We start from the raw sequence: 18,559 nt of genomic DNA on the forward strand, positions 1-18,559 counted from the left end.
AAACGTTTATTTGGAGAAAGGGAAGTTTATATGCGTGCGAACATCCTAAAAGCTAGCAGGTCTGCCATGTACAACTACAACTAATGAGCCGAAGTCTTTAGAAATGGGACAAAAGTGACTTTGCACCTGATGTCGGGCCTTATTGGTACCTTTAACGCGTTCTCGCCTCTGTGGGCGATCTCCCTTGAGATGTTACAACGCAGAGAATCTGGGCTTTAATGTATAGCTGTAGAAGCTCTCCTTGGATATTTGCTACCCCTCAGCGTAAGAAGCACTTCACAAAATTTACAGTATGCCGCGCCTAGAGCATTCTGGAAAAGTTAAAAGAATGCATCGATACAAAAGAAAGAAATACGGAATAAACAGTCGTTTGTAGAGGAGATCTCGTGAACACAGATTTTCGAAAGTGTAGCTGACTTTGGAATGAGAAGTGCGATAGGGCAGGATGAAAAAAAAAAGGTGGGGGGAGGGTGACTGGTGCTTCGTGAACACTAGGGAACTATATTGCTCTATTTCAGCAACGACTGTAGGAAATAGAATCCCAAAGGGAAAAAAAGTAGACAGGTGGGAAGATCCTGTTTGGAGAAGAACTTTAGGAATATGCTTGGTTATAGCATCGACTTTGAAATCTCCCTTATACTCCAGCTCGCGCTGTTGAAATCCCATTTTAAATGTTTAGCACGTTGATCCAAGTGCATAAAAGAATGCGATCTGGCTCAGTGCGCAAAGCATCTACCGTTTTTAAGAAATCTTATTACCTCTAGTCTGACGCGAATACATCATGACGTCGACTCTTGCTGAGGAGCATTCGTAGCTCGCAATTCATTCCTACTACTTATCATTCTAGTCATTTTGCGAACGGTTACTGAACTTCGTAATCGTTTAACTAACAGCAATATTTTCAAGATACCTTATGATGTTTAATGTAATCGCGTTAAAGAGCTCGTTTTGCAAAAATACCGGTATCGGTGTCAGTGTCGATGCCAGCGTCGACGTGAGATTCGTTGATTGTGAGTGCAAAATCATCTTGTGCGTCACAAAAATTGAGAAATATGCAAATCAAATAGATAAAATAAAAGTTTCCGGTTTCGAATAAGATGTGAACCCAAAGCTTTAGCGTTACAAGCAGGTGTTCCATTGAAAAGCCACCCGTCTGCTTAGAATTACAGTGAAATTATTTTCTCTGCTTGGAAATGCAGTGAAAATAGCACGTGCTTTACAAACAAACGCATCCTGAATACAGCCTTCACAATACCACGCGTAATATAGCTGTAATATTTTACGGTGCAAGCGTACATTGTCATCCAGCGTCACAGTATGAGATTATCATAAAAACTTAATGGTTCTAAGCCGGCAACCCATTACAAAGGTACACGTGTTATGGTGCGTATTTTCTTAACACCATGTTGGGGGTGCCTAGAAAGTTCAAAAAAATTGCACAGACATATTTACTTGATGTTTGAAGCATGCTACACATTACACAAAATACAGTCATGTGCGAAAGCTTCCCTGATACACGCCACTTTCAACTTTATCTCTTACATTGCAGTAATCAAGAATTGCAACTTCTCAAGCATCATAGAATAAAAAGTATGCACTATTTAAGCTGTGAAAGAAGGCACTAGTGACAGGATATTGCTATCGTGTTCCACTCTCAAAGAGAGTGGTTCAGGGTCTTCCATTGTTTTCTCTAATTTTCAAGATAAGAGTGAAACTTCTGCATTTGCTCCCATTATGTCACTCCAGTGTATACTTACATGGTAATTTAGGCGCATATAACTCAATCTGACAACTAAAGGAAAAGTTATAGATATACAATGGTCATTTAAGGCTTGTCGCGTCACTATATGCGTGTCTGTGAACGGTATATTGAAAAGCGAACTGTCTATTATTTGTCATGGTGTTTGCTGTATGTGCGTTTGGTTTGCTATCTGTTTTTTCTCTACTTGCTTTCTTTTTCTTTTGTTCATTGCTTCATTATTCATTTGGTGCTCATTCGCTTTCCTTGGACGATTTTGTTTTGCGCTTAAGAAGCTATAAAAATGTGGTGGGGGGGGATGTAAAGATCAACCTCTTGACAACAAGCTAATTGGACTTGAACACAACAAAATTATGTAAAAAAAACATACATCTAGCTAGTGTTGCTGACTATAGGTAGCGCTCATTAGCAGTTTCTTGTCACTGATGTAGGGCCATGGGTACACGGTAGGTCAGCATGTCCTCCTTTTGCAGCGACTAAGACGGATCCTGTGTGCACATTTAAAGAGACGTGTTAGCACGTGAGTTATAAAAGAATATACGTGTTCAAAGTACCATCTATTTCAGATTGAGCTAAACACTAGCAATCGTATACACCCACCACGTTGGTTTGGTGACATGTTGCTTGACTGGCGACCCTAAGATTGCTATCTTCAATCGTGGTCCGAGTGGCCGCAATCAAATTGATGTGGAATGCTGAATTACCGTGTGCTTAGCTGCACGTGTACGTTAAAGAGTCGTAAGAAATCGAAGTTTCCGTAGCCCTCTGCTATGGTGCCTCTATTAGTCAGATTGCACTTGTCGGACGTAAAATCCTAAATAGGTGAGCTGACCCGACGTAAGACAGCCACCGATTAAGTGACCGCAGTATTGTTACATTTGACCCCGATAAAGAAATGTATTGCCGCATTATACCCTATAGTGTATTGTGATTTTTTGGGTTCCTCGACGACTCCCTGAATTTCGTGAACTTCGTGTATTGCTCAAGATAGTGGTAAGACCGCTGCCCTTTTTGCACACCAGCTACTCCAAACGCGGAAAGGACGCAAACGAACAACAACCGATTTTACAAGGAACCAAAGGTCTCTTAGAATACGTACTCCTGCGCGATGTCATTAGCACGACGCACATATACGCATACCCGTGCCAGACTACGAGTGATGCACTACTCACCAAGGAAACAGAGCTCCTATTGTTTTCCATGCTAGTCTCGTCCTTCGATGTTGCTCATTGTCAGTGCGAGGACAGTGAACAACATGTACCAGCGACCAGCATCCGCGGGCAATAAGAGGAAGTGGAGCATATCCGCAGTGTGCGTTGCAGGATAAAAAAAAAATCGTGGCAGCGTATGGTCTCTAAACGGTAAGGCCATTGTTTACTGCTATTGAATGCGGTCTTTTTGCTGAGTAGTGCGAACATATGTAATTGCACACACTTTTAGTAGGAGTAAAATCTGGTCACATTGTCACAGTGCCCCAATCCCAGTGTCCAAACTCCGACGCCACAGGTGCACGCCGTGCCAGCGCTTTCACAGTATCATACACAGCGCCTTTCCGGCACCAAGCTATTGCTTTTCTGACATTGTTCTTGTTTTTCAAGCCAAGGCATCGACCTTCTTAACCTGTGATCATAACGCCATGGAGCTTCATCAAATCAGCGTTATGCTACCCACACTGACATTGATGACTGGCTCCCGCCAACTAATGTTGTAATTTGTTTTACAAAAAACATGAAGCTGTATACCTCTACACCAATGGTTTCGTCTCTGTGAACAGAAACGACGTAGTGCACAATGTGCAGCTCTATATTCGATTCAATATAAAAAATCTGAAAGCAAGCATCAAAACGGTGTTACGCAGCAAACGCGAGTTCACGCCCTCCTTTCAGGACCTTTCCTGTGAACCGTGCTATGGGCGGTTGTTGTAGTAGAGTAGTAGTACAGACAAAACATCAGTAGTATTTTAATGAAGTAACTAAGCATAGGCGAATCTGTCTTAGGAATATAGCGTTTGGCTCAAGACAGTCGCCATACTAGATGTGTGCCATAGTGTTTTTAGTCTCTGCGAGATCTCTCGCCAACTTCAACAAAATCAGATTTTTCGAAGAAGAGTAAGGGGTGAAGACTGCGAGAGAGAAAAAGAGAGGTGGTGATGGAATACGTCGGGTGCCTATCAATATGTATGTTTGTCGTTGAGAAGAAAGTTTAAGTGGAAAGACAGGGAGGTTAGCCAGTTCTTAGACCGGCTGGCTACCCTGTGCTGGGGAAAGGGGTGAAGGGAATGAAAGATGTTAAAAATAAATGTTGCGAAGAGAGGGAGAAATTACAAAAAAATTGCGACAGAGGAAAGGCCATATCAAAAGTATAAGACACTAAAGTCTGTCTCTGAGGCCAGTTGTCCGCAAAAAGTGCAGCAAAGCTTTCAAAGCCTTCTGGGCTGAGGATGGGCTCGGCCAATGACCCAGAATCCTTTGTTCCGACAAAGGCCGATCGTCTAGTCTGTTCAGAGCTACAGTGAGTTCTTGTCTTTGCGCGTTGAAATGGGTGCACTCACACAGAAGGTGCGCGATGGTTTCTTCGCAACTGCAGTAAGTGAATGTAGGAGAGCTGGCCATCCCAATGAGATAAGAGTATGCGTTCGTGAAGGCCACTCCAAGCCACAGGCGGCATAGAAGAGTCTCCTGAGCTCGAGATATCCTTGGGGGAAAACGAAGCTGCAGATTGGGATCCAAGTTATGCAGGTGCACGTTTGTGAAGTCTGTTGAGTTCCACTGTACCAGTGTGAGGTCACGTGCAAGCGAACGAAGTCTTGTAGCTACGTCGGTTCTTGAGAACGGGATGGCTGTGTATTGGGTACCATCATGTGCAGATCTAGCGGCCTCATCTGCGCGGTCCTTGCCATATATACCGCAATGACCTGGTATCCACTGATACACTATGCTGTGCTGTTTTTCGGTTACTTGGTGATGAAGAAGCCTTATTTCAGCTACTAACTGTTCATTAGGTCCATGGCGAAAGGGTGATATAAGACATTGAAGAGATGCCTTCGAGTCCGAGAAGATCGACCAAATTCCCAAAGGTTCTTTCACTATAAACTCCAGAGCTGCACGAATGGCTGCAAGTTCTGCAGCTGTCGACGACGTGAAATGCGATGTCATGAATTTAATTGTGATGTGCCTCGCGGGAATAACCACCGCCCCTGCAGAGCTTACCGAAGACACCGAGCCATCCGTGTAAATGTGAAGGCGTCCGTTGTGCTTCTCTTGCAGGAAAAGTAATGTGGCCTGTTTCAGGGCTAGATGCGACGACTTTTTCTTATTTTGGATGCCAGGAATTGTAAGAAGGGCTTTAAGTGGGTGTAGGCACCATAATTGGTATCGGCAGATGTGCTGCATGCGTGAAGTGCAATGCAAGCACTGCGCAATGCTCAGTTACAGTTGCGCTGAACGCTGAGTGGGGCCTGGAAGTTCGAAGTGAGGCGAGGTGATGATATGAAAGCCGAGCGAAATGTCTTATGTGCATTCTCAAAGCGTCTATGCGGATGTATGCGTTGACTGGATAATCACGCGCAATTATGACTGTCCCTGCTGTAGACGCGCATCTCGGGAGACCAAGGCATATTCTCAGGGCTTGGGCCGACTGTAGGACGCGCAAGTTTGTTCTTCGGATCCCGCAAAGCACGGGTAAGCTGTATCGCATATAACCGAAGAACATAACAGTGTAGAGTTGGAGCATTGCTCGTACCGATGTACCCCACGTTTTTCCAGCAAGAAACCTCAGTACGTGAGTGATCATGGTGAGTCTAGTTTTCATGTGGGCGATGTGAGGGCTCCAGGAGAGGTCGCGATCAACTATGACTCCGAGGAATCAGTGGGTCTTCACGTAGTTGATCGTGTGTCTGTTGATTTTATTAACATATGGGCTCATAGCCTTATGCGTGAATGCTATAAGCGAGCATTTCTCTGATGACAACTCTAGTCCCCGTTCTTCCAGGTACATTGTCACTATTGTAGCCGCTCTCTGAAGCCGGGCACGCAAATGAAGGAAGGCGTGTTACGCCTGACGCCCAGATGCATATGTCATCTGCATATATTGATACATGGACAGATTCTGGAAGTGCGTCAACCAGGCCGAGTAGCGCTAGATTGAAAAGTGTGGGGCTAAGAACACCGCCTTGAGGCACCCCTCGACGGTGGCAATGGTGCGTTGTTGTGCCATTCTCCGTCTGTACAAAGAAAGTTCTGCCTTTCAGATAGCTGTGGATCCATTGGTAAACCCGACCCCCTAATCCAACATTTTCCATGACATCCAGAATGACTTCATGTGATACGTTATTGTATGCACCTTTCACGCCCAAGAACAACGCCGCAGATAAACGTTTCAGTCTTTTTCGATGCTGAACAAATGAGACCAGGTCTATAACGTTATTAATTGCGGACCGCCCACGCCGAAAGCCCGTCATAGCATGACAGTATACCTCGTGGCGCTCCAGGTACCACTCTAGGCGAGTCAAAATCATCCTTTCCATCACTTTCCCGAAACAGCTGGTAAGTGCGATGTGGCGATAAGAAGTCAAGTGCAGAGGAGATTTACCTGGTTACGCACAGGGACGAGGCGGCTGGATTTCCATAAATGAGGGATAAATCCGCTGCATCACGAGTCGTTGTACACGGATAGAAGGGCCCGTCGAGCTGCGTCTCCGAGGTTGCAAAGAGCCGTGTACGTGATCCCATCCGGACTAGGCGATGAAGATCGTTTGCATGTCCTCAAGGGCGCTTGTAGTTCCTCCTGAGAGAAAAAGGGGTTCATTCTTGAATCTCTGGAAACTGGAGCGTTTTCTAGGTGGTGCCTGGTGCACGCGGACGCATGACCGGCAACTTTCATGCAGAAATCTTCCGCTACTTCAACTTCGGTGCGTCCTTGGTGGAGAGAAAGACACTTGCAGGGGCGATGTTGATGTGGCGATGTTCGTAGGCCACGGACAATCCTCCATGTCTGCGTCAAAGGCTTGTGTGGATCCAAAGATTCGCACAGATATTTCCAGCGAAAGGATTGAAGTGAAATGCTTCGCTGCTGAATTTTTTTCTGTAGGCGCCTTGCCTCTCTCAAGTCGTGAATGGACTTAGTGCGCCTATATCTTCTTTTTGCGCGACGACGGATCGCTCTGAGCCGTTCCTATTCCGCTTGATGTTGACAATAATCTGGAGAATGTTGATTATGATAGGTCGCTTCTTGAGTAGCACCTCCTTGAGGATGACATAGAGACGTTAGCACCTCCTTGAGTATATCCTTGAGGATGTCAAGAGGAGGCGTTTTATTTTCTTGGCACCTTTTTTTCGTCAGTGACCTGAACTTTGTCCAGTCGATGCGAGTCAAAGTGTCGTAGTTTGGCGATTTTTCCAGGCCCTTGACCTTCAAATAAGTTTGTATGTGGTCGCTTCCATGAGTTTCAGTCTGCGAACCACTTGACCTTTCCATTTAGGCTTCGTGACACAAATGTCAAGTGAAGGCAGCTGCTGTATGTCGTTCCCCGTAGAAACGGTAGGCTTCTGTCGTTTACACAAAGCAGCTGCTGCTCCAGAGCAAAGGAGAATACTTGCCTTCCGCGACTGTCTGTCTTCTGACTTCCCCATAGTGGGTGGTGAGCGTTGAAATCTCAGGTGATGATCCATGGTCCAGGTGTCGCTGTTAACAGTGCACGTAGTCTTTCAGGTTCAAAACGGTTTGAAGGTGATATATATGCGCCTACAAGCGTGAAATTGAGGTCTCTACGTTTAACTGCCAAGCAGACATACTGGTTGTCATCGTGAGGTGCTACGCGGTGCTCGATATAGGTAAGGTCGCATCTGATATATACAATGATTTTACTCTGTTCGTTGCAGGTAGCGGACTTGAAGGCTTCGTACCTGGATCGTCATATTGCATTGTGTAGCCTTGGCTCACAGATAACAATAATTAGACACTGGTTTTTAAATACAAACTGTCGGATATCAGAAATTCGGGGCTTGAGGCCTCGGGCATTCCACTGAAATATCGAAGCTCCTTTGACCCCTTTACGGAAGGCTTGCAGAGGCGGAGCCATGGTGCCTTTCCAGACTTGATAGCACCGGCTTCAGTGCATCCACTAACTGGAGTGCACTCTTTGCAGCCGGACTATCAATGCTAGTGAGGAGCATACGAATGGTATTCATAAGGGCTCTTACCATGGCTACGATTTCTTTGTCGCGACTATCACCGCATTCTCGTTCTGAAGTGATTGTAGACGAGCGATGTGGTGGCTCAAACGGTGGGTATATCGTTGGCAGCGCTGGCCATGCTTCAGGCGAGCCGGTGATGCTCTTGTCTTGGTTGGAGCATTTGTTGTTGGCGTGTCTGGACGCTTGAGGTGGTATGCCGGCGGTCGTTTGGTGAGGTTCAATCCTTGCTTCAGCACTGGGTCTCCTCAGGGGCCTCCGGCGACGAGACCGCCGGCGTCATACTTGGGCAGCGGCTTCCCTGTGAGTTGAGCCATCCCGGACCATTTGCCTCAACACTTGCATTTCTTTTTTCATGATTGGGCAATCTTTTGACGATGCTTCGTGAGGGCCATGGCAGTTTACACATTTTCGAAGTTCTGCCTGGCAAGTGTCTGCGCTATGTGATTCTGAGCATAGCGAGCACACAGCCAGGTTTGTGCATACAGCACCGACATTGTCGTTGAAGAATAGCTTGCGCTATATGATTGTATCATCACGAACAGGTAGCTCTTCTCATGTTGCAATGTCTTCAAATTGAATAATATAGAGCTTTTGAATTGTATCCGCAGAATCGAGAATTGTTCTCGTCAAATTCACTCGAGAAGAAAGTTTCTCAATTAAGTAACAATTGCGCAATGAATGCATGGCTTGTGCATGACGGTCTCAAGACAGAGTTGTCTACTGAGACGACTGAAAGTTTGTACTGAGCCTGGAAGCGCCTTTATTTAGCAATATCTGTTGCCAATCTACTTTGGCATTTTTCCCCGTTAATATTTGCGCAATAAGATGTCACAACTCCGCCAAATGTTACCTGGACGGGACTGTTTGTAGCAGCGGATGATCACGAGAGAACCTATTGTACCAAAGGTGTTCGCTAAATATTAAAAAACTTAATATTATATTTTCTGGGCCCATTGCTGTTCTTGGTGTATATAAATGATGTTGTTGACATTGTTAACCCTCCTGTAAAAATTAAATTGTTTGCTGATGATTGTTTAATCTATGCCCCAGTGACGTGTGCGAATGACCAAATTGTAATTAATGATTGTCTTGATGATTTTCAAACATGGTGCGACAAATGGGAGATGAAAATAAATTATTCTAAGACAACATATACGCATATAACTACCAAGAAACACGTTTTACCATTTACGTACAGCATTGGACCTAATTATTTACCGCAGGTGTGTGCATTTAAATATTTGGGAGTGCATATTACGAATGACTTGAAATGGCGTGCACATGTCGAGAATGTATGCTGTGCCTCTTACAGAAAACTGCGTTTCTTGCGTGCTAAATTACCGAATGCTACGAAAGACGTCAAGCTGCTTGCATATAAAACATTTGTGCGCCCTGTTTTAGAATATGCTTGTGCTGCCTGGAGCCCCCACCAAAAGGATTTAATAGATAAACTGGAACGAATTCAGAGACTTTCCGCGCGATTTATATGTTCGAAGTATAAAAGGAGTGATTCGGTTACCGAGATGCTAAAATTAAGTGGTTTGGAATCTCTAGAAATTAGACGACAAAAGCAGCGCCTAAAAGTATTTTTTCAGATATTGCATGGTCAAATAAAAATAGATAGAACAATTTACGTACACCCCCCGCATAAGCTCAGCAGCCGGATCAATCATGACGCGGCAGTTCGCCCCTTCGGTGCTCGCACGGACGTCTTTCGCAAATCTTTTTTCCCTGATGTTATAGAAGCGTGGAATAAATTGCCCCGACATATTGTTGAAAATTCTGACGTTAAAAAATTTGAATGTGCTCTTCATGTTTACTTTGCCGAGCAATGAATATGCTATTGTGTTATTGTTCAAAGTGCTGAAAATATCAATGTCTGTATTTACTTTCCATATCCTATGCTTCCCTCCCTGTAATGACCCTCAAGTGAGGGTTGACAGTATAAATAAATAAAAAAATATATACCTAGACGTTCGACTAAAGATGAATGCCTATAAACACACATTTTCTATTTCGTAGAAATAGATTATATGACATGTAAAGATGACAGCGCCACGGGGGCTAAAGCACGGGCGCATACTCGGCTAGAGTATGCTCAGAGTGTAGGCTAGAATGCAATCTAGAGGGCAGGCTGAGAGTCCCTGATGTGGTACTCCGTTCTGGTGGTTTTCGTTGTTAAGGATCGGATAGCTTGATATCTTCTGAGTCTATTCATATTTGTTATCTTATATTAGTTTACTTTCAGGGATCATCAAGGGATCACAGCAATGTCCAGAAATTCTCCTGGGCAAGGCAGCTCGGCATAGACAGACTGTCATCGATCAGATGTGATTACCCTCGATCTCTTTATACGCAACGGCGTTAGCAGCATTCCCGTTGCACTGGTGCCCTTGGGTAATGAATCGATCCGGTTGAACAACCCTAAGGCGATTCAGGAGCAGCTTCGGGCAATAACCTCTGAGTACGAAAGCATCACCAAGGTACGACAGTTTGGCCGTGGAGGTATCGTGTGCCGATCACCAGAAAAAGATTGTGTAGCGGATCTTTTGAAATGCTCATCATTTGCCTCTATCCCGGTGCTGCATATATCCCACACCATCTTGCATGCACCAAAGGCGTTGTGCATGGAGTTGACTCACAACTAAGCCCATCTAAGACACTTGAGAAACTCTCCTCTGCCGTGGTAATAGCTATCTACCAGTGCAATCGAGTAGTAGACAAGGTGAAGGTAGCCACTGAGTCAGTCATCGTAGCTTTCGCCGGAACATCGTGCCCATCTGAAATAAAAGCTTGGCCACTGATCTTCAGAGTGGAACCATTAGCATCACGTCCCCTACAATGTAAAATTGTTGGCGTTTTGGCCGTAGTGCTGGTGGGTGTAAATCTAGAATACGGTGTTGCATTTGTGGTGAGGGTCACTCATACGCTGATAGCAAGGTTCAAGTTGAGAAGTGCTGCCACTGTGAGGGTGCTCATAAAGCAGATTATTCCAGTTGTGCCACTCTCTTTCAAGAGAAGCAACTGCTGGAAGTTATGGCCAGGCGACGATGCTCATGGAGAGAAGCAATGAGAGTTATCAAGGAAAGGACACGAGGGTATGCTGGGACGGCCAACCGACAAAATGCAATGGCAGATGCTAGCTTTGCCCAAACAATTGAGGCCGCAGTAGAAAAGGCAGTATCAAAAGCAATGGACAGGTTATTTACTAGCCTCTCAGAATGTCTGTATGAGATAATGAGCGCTCAGTTAACTCAGCTGATAAATAACTCAGCAGCTTCTCCTCAAACAAGTTCTACGCTGACATCTCAGCAGGAGGCAGGATGCAGCACGATAGACGATAGGCTGCTTCCAGAAGACACTCGGGTGGTAATAGGCCTACAGAGAGAGAAGGTCACCTGCCTACTATAGATATGAGTGTAAACACTGATGTTGAGATCAATTAGCGTGCCCAGCAACGTAGCTGATTTCCCTTAAACCCTTCTTCCGTGTCGTTAGAGCAAAAGCAAAAAGTGGTCCGCCTAGCAAGGTCATAAAGGCCAGCGTACTAGAGAAAGTTGTTTTGACTGTTGGTATACCCTACCATTGAGCCGTTAAAAGTCTTACAGAAGAATTGTCGTTCTATTTTATAGCTTCCACATATTTATCTTGTCTTATTGTTGAAAAAAAACGGATATAATACTGTTACAAGAAACTTAGTTCCAGATCAGTATTTCCATTATAAAATTAAAGATCATTTCGCTTAGATTTATTGTCAAGAAGGGCGGGTTACTTACTTTAGTCTCTACCAGATTTTGCCACAAGGCAAAAATAACACTCCAGCTTCTGTCACCGAAGTACGAAATTTCAGTAATTTCTTTGAGTCTTCCTTCATGTAGAACATTTCACATAGCAAATATATATTGTTCGTCAGGGGCTCATGACACGAATCCTTTGGATAGTGTAATTTCTATTAGCGATAATAATGTCCCATTTTCGGGAGGCTTCAACTCCCATCACATAACTTAGGGCTCATGGAGAGATTCGTGTGGTACTCGATTATAGAACTGGTCTCAGGGTAATAGTCTCACTTCTCATAACTCAGGTATCCCCACTTTTATCAGAGGGATGTCACCCTCATCTTTAGACTTGACTTTTTTTGGATCAGGCCTTGGCACCTTATCCTGGTCGACTGTTGGCACTACGACTATAGCGATCATATTCCAGTTACATTTGACATTGCATACCCACTGATATCTGTTCCTGCAAGAAGACTTACGTGCTTAAATTACAGTATTTTTAAAAGGAGCATGCAAGGCTTCATGGAGTCTCTGTTTGAAGCAACAGTAAAGCAAAAAGCATTGAGCATTTGTTCAGTTATACGGGATTCGCGTAGCAAAGGGAAAATCGAGGTTCGATCAGTTGAACAAAAACCTGTGTCGCGATGGTGGAATTATAACTGTACTCGAGATTTCAGGCGTAGAAAAGCTGCCTGGAAGAATCTATTGCACAATCTGTGTACAAAAAAAACTGATCAGATTATAAATTCATTGCAGATATTTTTAAACGCACGGTGGCTAAAGCAAAGACAGAGTATAATGAAAAGCACTTTGAATTTTTTTTGAAATCAAATATCTGAGACAAAAGAAACTAATTTCTCAAGCAGTAAAGCCTGAATCTATAGTTATATTGCCTCAGGAATTCAAGCATTCATTGGAAAGCATAGCTCAAGGTTTGCAAAAGTGATTTTCGACTAATGCTTATTCCCCTTCACTAATCTCACAATAAAGCGACAGTTTCACCAAAATATTGATAGAGCAAGTGGCAGAGGTTATGAGAAAACTTCCGATGGCGGCTCCAGGGCCGGATGTAGTCACTTCAGCAATGCTAAAAATTTTATTGAAAGAGTCACAGGAGGATGTACTTACTGTAATAAATTATTCGATAAGAAAAGCTTGGATTCAATCTGAATGGAAAATCGCGAAAATCATACCTGTTCTGAAAACCTGTGTGAAGGTTACGTTTTAGACAATATCAGGCCGATTGCGCTAACGTCAAATTTTGTCAAAGCAATAGAAAGAGTAGTTCATGTTCGCATAATAAAATTTGTCGATAGAGAAAGGGTTCTTCGCCCACTTCAAATAGGATTCAGGCAGGGATGTTCCATATGGCAAGCGCATATTGACCTAGAGAGTCGAATACATCTGGCGCGGCGTCAAAGGAACTACGCAGCTTTAGTTACCCTGGGCATAATAAAAGCGTATGATAGCATCGAGCATAGTGTACTAGTTTGATTGATTTGTGGTGTTTAACGCCCCAAAACCATTATATGATTATGAGAGACGCCGTAGTGGGGGCTCTGGAAACTTCAACCACCTGGAGTTCTTTATCGTGCACCCAAATTTGAGCACACGGGCCTACAACGTTTCCACCTTCATCGTAAATGCAGCCGCCACAGCCGGGATTTGATCCCGCGACCTGCGGGTCAGCAGTCGAGTACCTTAGCCACTAGACCACCACGACGGGGCGTAGTGTACTAGTCAGTCGTCTGAGAGAAATCAATTTGCAGGAATATTTAAAAGCGTGGATAAAGGAGTTTTTAGGAAATAGAACATTTTACTGTTCGCAAGATGGGGTTTCGTCAAGTACTTATAAACAGAAAAAGGGAGTACCGCAGGACGCTGTTCTGTCTCTGGTACTTTTCAATATTTTAATAAGCTCGATCCCATGCAATCAGAATGTTTAGACGTATGTAAATGCTGATGACATCGCGTTCTTTTCGTCAGCTCATGACACTCACGCTCTCTATGAAAACTTTCATATGTCCTTATCTGAAATAGAGCACTGGCTCGACTTTATTCATCTATCTCTCGACGTGAACAAGTGTGCATTATTAGTATTTCCGATAAAATACCCAGTACACATGTTTCTCTGATACACAACTGATACCATTCCACAAGGGCGAATCATAAAATATCTAGGAGTGATAAACTCTAGTATGGCAAAACCACATCGAATATATTGCTGCAAAGAGAGTTCGGGCAGTCGGCTTATTACGGAGGATAAGCAACAGGAGATCACGAATGCGCGGAGCCACGTTATTATCAATATACCACATGCAAGTGAGGCCGGTTCTAGAATTTGGATGTGTTTTATACTCCGGGGCCCCTGCCTATAGGCTACGTCTTCTTGGTCTTCTGGAGAAGCAGGCACTGCGCATGTGCATAGGGCTAGCTAAATTTGTAGCGAATAAAGTTTTACATATGGAAGCTAGAATTCGCTCACTCGTCACCAGATTCAGAATATTGACTGTACAAACGTACCTAAGGGCCTTTGAATCTGCTTTGAGGCGTAAAGAAACAGTTTTCATTGCGCAACCTGGTTTATTTTTTATTTGTGATTGGCCTAGGTTTTACACACCTCAAGTAAAGTTTGCGCAGTCTCTTCTCAACACACTGTCCACGCAAATTAGGGAGGTTCTGTGAGTTTGTAGCTCGACAAGTTCCCTCCGAATATACTTTGATGACATTTTCTCTAATAATGCTAAACACCTGCCGAGTAATTTGTTAAAAGCTATTTTACTGAACTAGTTGCTTCGAATGCAAGCGCATGTCATCATTGCGACGGACGCTTCACAGCGAAATGAAAATAGTAGCATTGGTATATTCTGCCCTGTTTTAGACTGGTTTCCCCCCCAAATTCCAGATTTCACACCTATTTTTATTGCAGAATTTTCAGCCGTCGTATTGGCTCTTCGAAAACTGCCAAAATCAATGAATTTCGCCGTAGTAATAACAGACTCCTTGTCGGTCTGCAGTGCGCTCACGACATCCGGTGATTTGAAAGCATTAGGCGAATTTAACTCCCGAGTACCGAATCAATTAACCCAGGTGCGATTAGTATGGGTGCTGGGGCATAGAGGCATGACTCTAAATGAAACAGCTGATGCACTAGTGAAAGCGGCGTTAGAGGGACCAGCTATCAATATCACCCCCACAACAGCCTTTATAGTAGCTTCTAGATTTCGGAGGCAAGTGATGGTGCGAGAATTTTCTACACCATGTTTGAAAAATTCTGTGGATTTCTATTATCTAACGACGCCCTGGAAAACTTCCTCATGTTATAGCCGATGCCTGGACGTTTCAATTTCTCGATTACGCTATCGTATTCCTCCATTAAGCTTTGATTTGTTTAGAGCAGGCTTGACTCCCTACCCGCTTTGTTCTTTTCGTGGAGAAGAGTCGAGTACTTCTTCCTAGAGTACTTTTGCTTAGAGTGGAGTACTTTACTGTGGAGCAATTTTTGATCTCCTGTAGAAAGTTTTCATCATAAAGAAAGGTATCACTAGAAATACCATTACGAATCCTTGGCTGAGCTCTGACAACGTCAAATTTACTATGCCTAGGTGCACATACTCTAGGGCACAGCAACAGGAAAGTGTGCGCGGCCATGTAAGATTTTATTGCACAGTCTAAGAGATATACTTAATAACCTCAATACCAAAAGGTTCTCAGTTAACCCATGTAGGCTATAGAAAAATTTTCTTTGATATCAATCATTCATTGCTGATTCAGTAGGAACTAATTCATCTGATTCTTTTGTCTCAAGAATAATTTACAAAAAAGCAACATTCGCTCTTTTTTGTTAATCTACCCGATTATTGGCTGATCCCCCAGGGTGGGTGTGAGCCACAAGATTAGGATCTACATCTACATATACTAGAGCCGGCCCCCAGCGAAGGTGCTGTCCATTATTTCTCTATTTGCATGACCACGAGGTCATGTAGGTAAAAGAAATAGGAGACATGTATTTTACCTTTAAATTACCCTATGGTTGTCCCTTGGCGTGTCAGTCGTTTTTTATGAATAGAGGGGGGCAGTGCGTTATGACGCAGCACGGGTGTGTAATGTAATAAGAGTAGTGGGAAAATCGCTTTCGAAATATCAAAGAGATTTGTAAACCAATAAACGAGGTTCCTAAGAGCTGGGAAACTATGACCACCATAAAAACCAGTATAGAAAAATTACGGGGTTCCAGCTGTGGCTTCAGCATGCTGTAAGAGAAGCATATTATCCACTGCATGCTTACGAACAATCTTAGATGTCTAGCGGACGAAAACTAAGTGAAACGAATTGTGAGAACAATATAATATGACACAAAAGAAATGAACCATTAAAGAAAGGGACGGTCACGTAAAACAACAGCTAAAGGGAAGGCCGCACATTTTATGTATATGGGAGGCTTCGATCTATCGCTCTGGTGCTGATTTCGAAAACAGCACATTAATGTTTGTGGCGTCTTGCACACTCTACACCCAGTTATTTCAGTCTTCTTTCCTTCTTCTTTTCTAACCCTGTTCTGCTCACGCTGCGCCGCATGAAGACGAGACATCAGCATTCTGGTCAACATCGTTCATTTGTTCAATTTATTTCTGCCCTGTTTTCTGCTTCTGAAAAGATACGAAGGATGCTGCGTTAGCTCTGACTTTAGAACGACCTCAACAGTCGCGTCCAGTAGGCCAACAGAAAAATGCGTCGAACTTCTAAACAGAACACACCCGACGAGACCGCTTCGGCTTTGAAAGAGGCGTTTCGGGCGTTCGTGTGCTCGTTAGAATTACCTGTCACATCGGCCGACATTTTCATTTATTAGTATGTTCAAATGCTCAAATAGATTTCTGGAATTGAAATATGTACAGAAAGAGTTATCAATGACCGCTCTTTTTCATTGGCCAGCAGTCTTCGATGATATTATTACTGACTTACACCATTGATAATAATGATGTGAATATTAACGTATATCTGTAATGTCTAATATTCTCGCTGCTAATGGTGTTAACGCGTTCAGCGAACAGCGGCCTCGATAGATGCTCGCAAACGCAAATTGGCGCTGTTGGTACTACGTAAGTCGATACGAAGTTGAGCAGCGTATCTGCGAATCCTTTGCCCATGTGGAGTAGAAATAGCTGCTGCTTCTAAGCAAAAAAAAACAAAAACATACAAGAGAGAAATCGCTTGGTTGTCTACACCTGTGTGTCAACTGCCCTTTAACTTTGTGAACCACCCCCGAAAAGGTACTGCGTGCATTTTGCGCTATTCAGCGGGCTTGAGGTGCGACCGGCAAGCCTTTCGGACTGCGGTCGCTGAGGGCGATCAGGGCTGCGTTTGAGCTCACCGTGCATCAGCACTCGCATCAGCCGCCGGAAACGGGTCTCCCCGACGACGACTTGGAAACCGGCTTTTGTTCGCAAATCTCCGTCTTCCCTTTACCACAATCTCATTCTGCGGAGGCACGTGCGGATTGCGCACATTCCACTTTTACCCTCACCCGCTTCGTTCTAAACTTTACTTCCACTTTTGTCATTACACTTTTTTTTGCGAGCTCACTCGAGGCGACTTGTGCTGATGCCAGCAGAGTAACAAGAATTACGCGGGTATTGATTTTGTAATCACGTTGCAATGCGTAAGTTGTAGCGGGCGAAAGTGTTCGCATATTATAAAGCTGACTTAAAAAAGAAGTATGAACTGTAAATGACGCAAGCATGTGCGATTGGCTGTTCTGTTCAACTTTTTTAAGCGAAAACCACCCTTCAAAGACCAAAATCCTCTGGAGCAAAATGCTACGAAGTTGTTTAAAAAAATAAGCGCTTATTCATCCAGACATTCTCACAGAAGCTAGGGCTACCCAAGGAAGAAGCAAGTAGTTACAATGTCGGCAAAATCGCGACTGAGTCTTGGCGTATTGTGTTCGCAGTGTAGTGCCAATAAGAATCAACACTTAAGGCGAGACTAACGTGCTGAAGTAAGGAAAGTACAACTAATAAAAATATTAGCTTCTGCCAATCGTCCTCTGTTTATGCATTGGATATATTTTTTTTGGTGGTTTCAAGCGTGTCGCATGCAGAGTCTGGTCTAATAATTGTTTAGTAACAGTATGTGTTACAACGAGAGCCTTTTAGCCTTCATCTTGATGTTAATATTAAAAGGAAGCAATAATGTGATGTCTGAAGATGCACATGTCGAGAAGAGTTCCTCTCTAAGCATAGCCTAGACGTAGGGAATCGGTGTTACTAGACAGTGTGACGGTTCAGCAAACGATTTAGCACATTTTTATAAAGCTAAAGGCTGTATGATGGTAGCGCTGTGTGTTGTATGGTTGTTTTTGTCTGTACACGTTCACTCGCGCTGTTTAGCCCTTATTTTTCTTGTTTTATTTGACTTATTTTGTCATTGCTGTAGGCCACTGACTAACTACATCATTTTAATTTTTTATCAGGCTCAACTATATTAGTTGGTAATTTAATGTGTCCGAATAAACGGCTCCTATCTGTAGTACCTTTATTTCCATTTTTCAATGGCTACGCTATTACAATATTTGTTTGGTTGCCACCTGAGTGCTGATTCCGGGACCATAAGTGGACCATGATTAATAAATAGATTCAATTAGGCATTTATCAGGAGTCCTTTTTTTTGTACAACTCTGCCTATTGCTGCCAATATTCTGTCACCTACCTAAGCATGCTTGCAATTAGAATGTTTCCTAATTTCAATTGCTGATAGTAAAAGCCTCTAGTACTTTGCCCAAAGCGTCGCGAGTGTCTGTTATCGGCATTTAGACTAGGCTTTCT

This window comes from Rhipicephalus microplus, chromosome 4, assembly GCF_043290135.1.
Source record: "Rhipicephalus microplus isolate Deutch F79 chromosome 4, USDA_Rmic, whole genome shotgun sequence".
Taxonomy (NCBI): domain Eukaryota; kingdom Metazoa; phylum Arthropoda; class Arachnida; order Ixodida; family Ixodidae; genus Rhipicephalus; species Rhipicephalus microplus.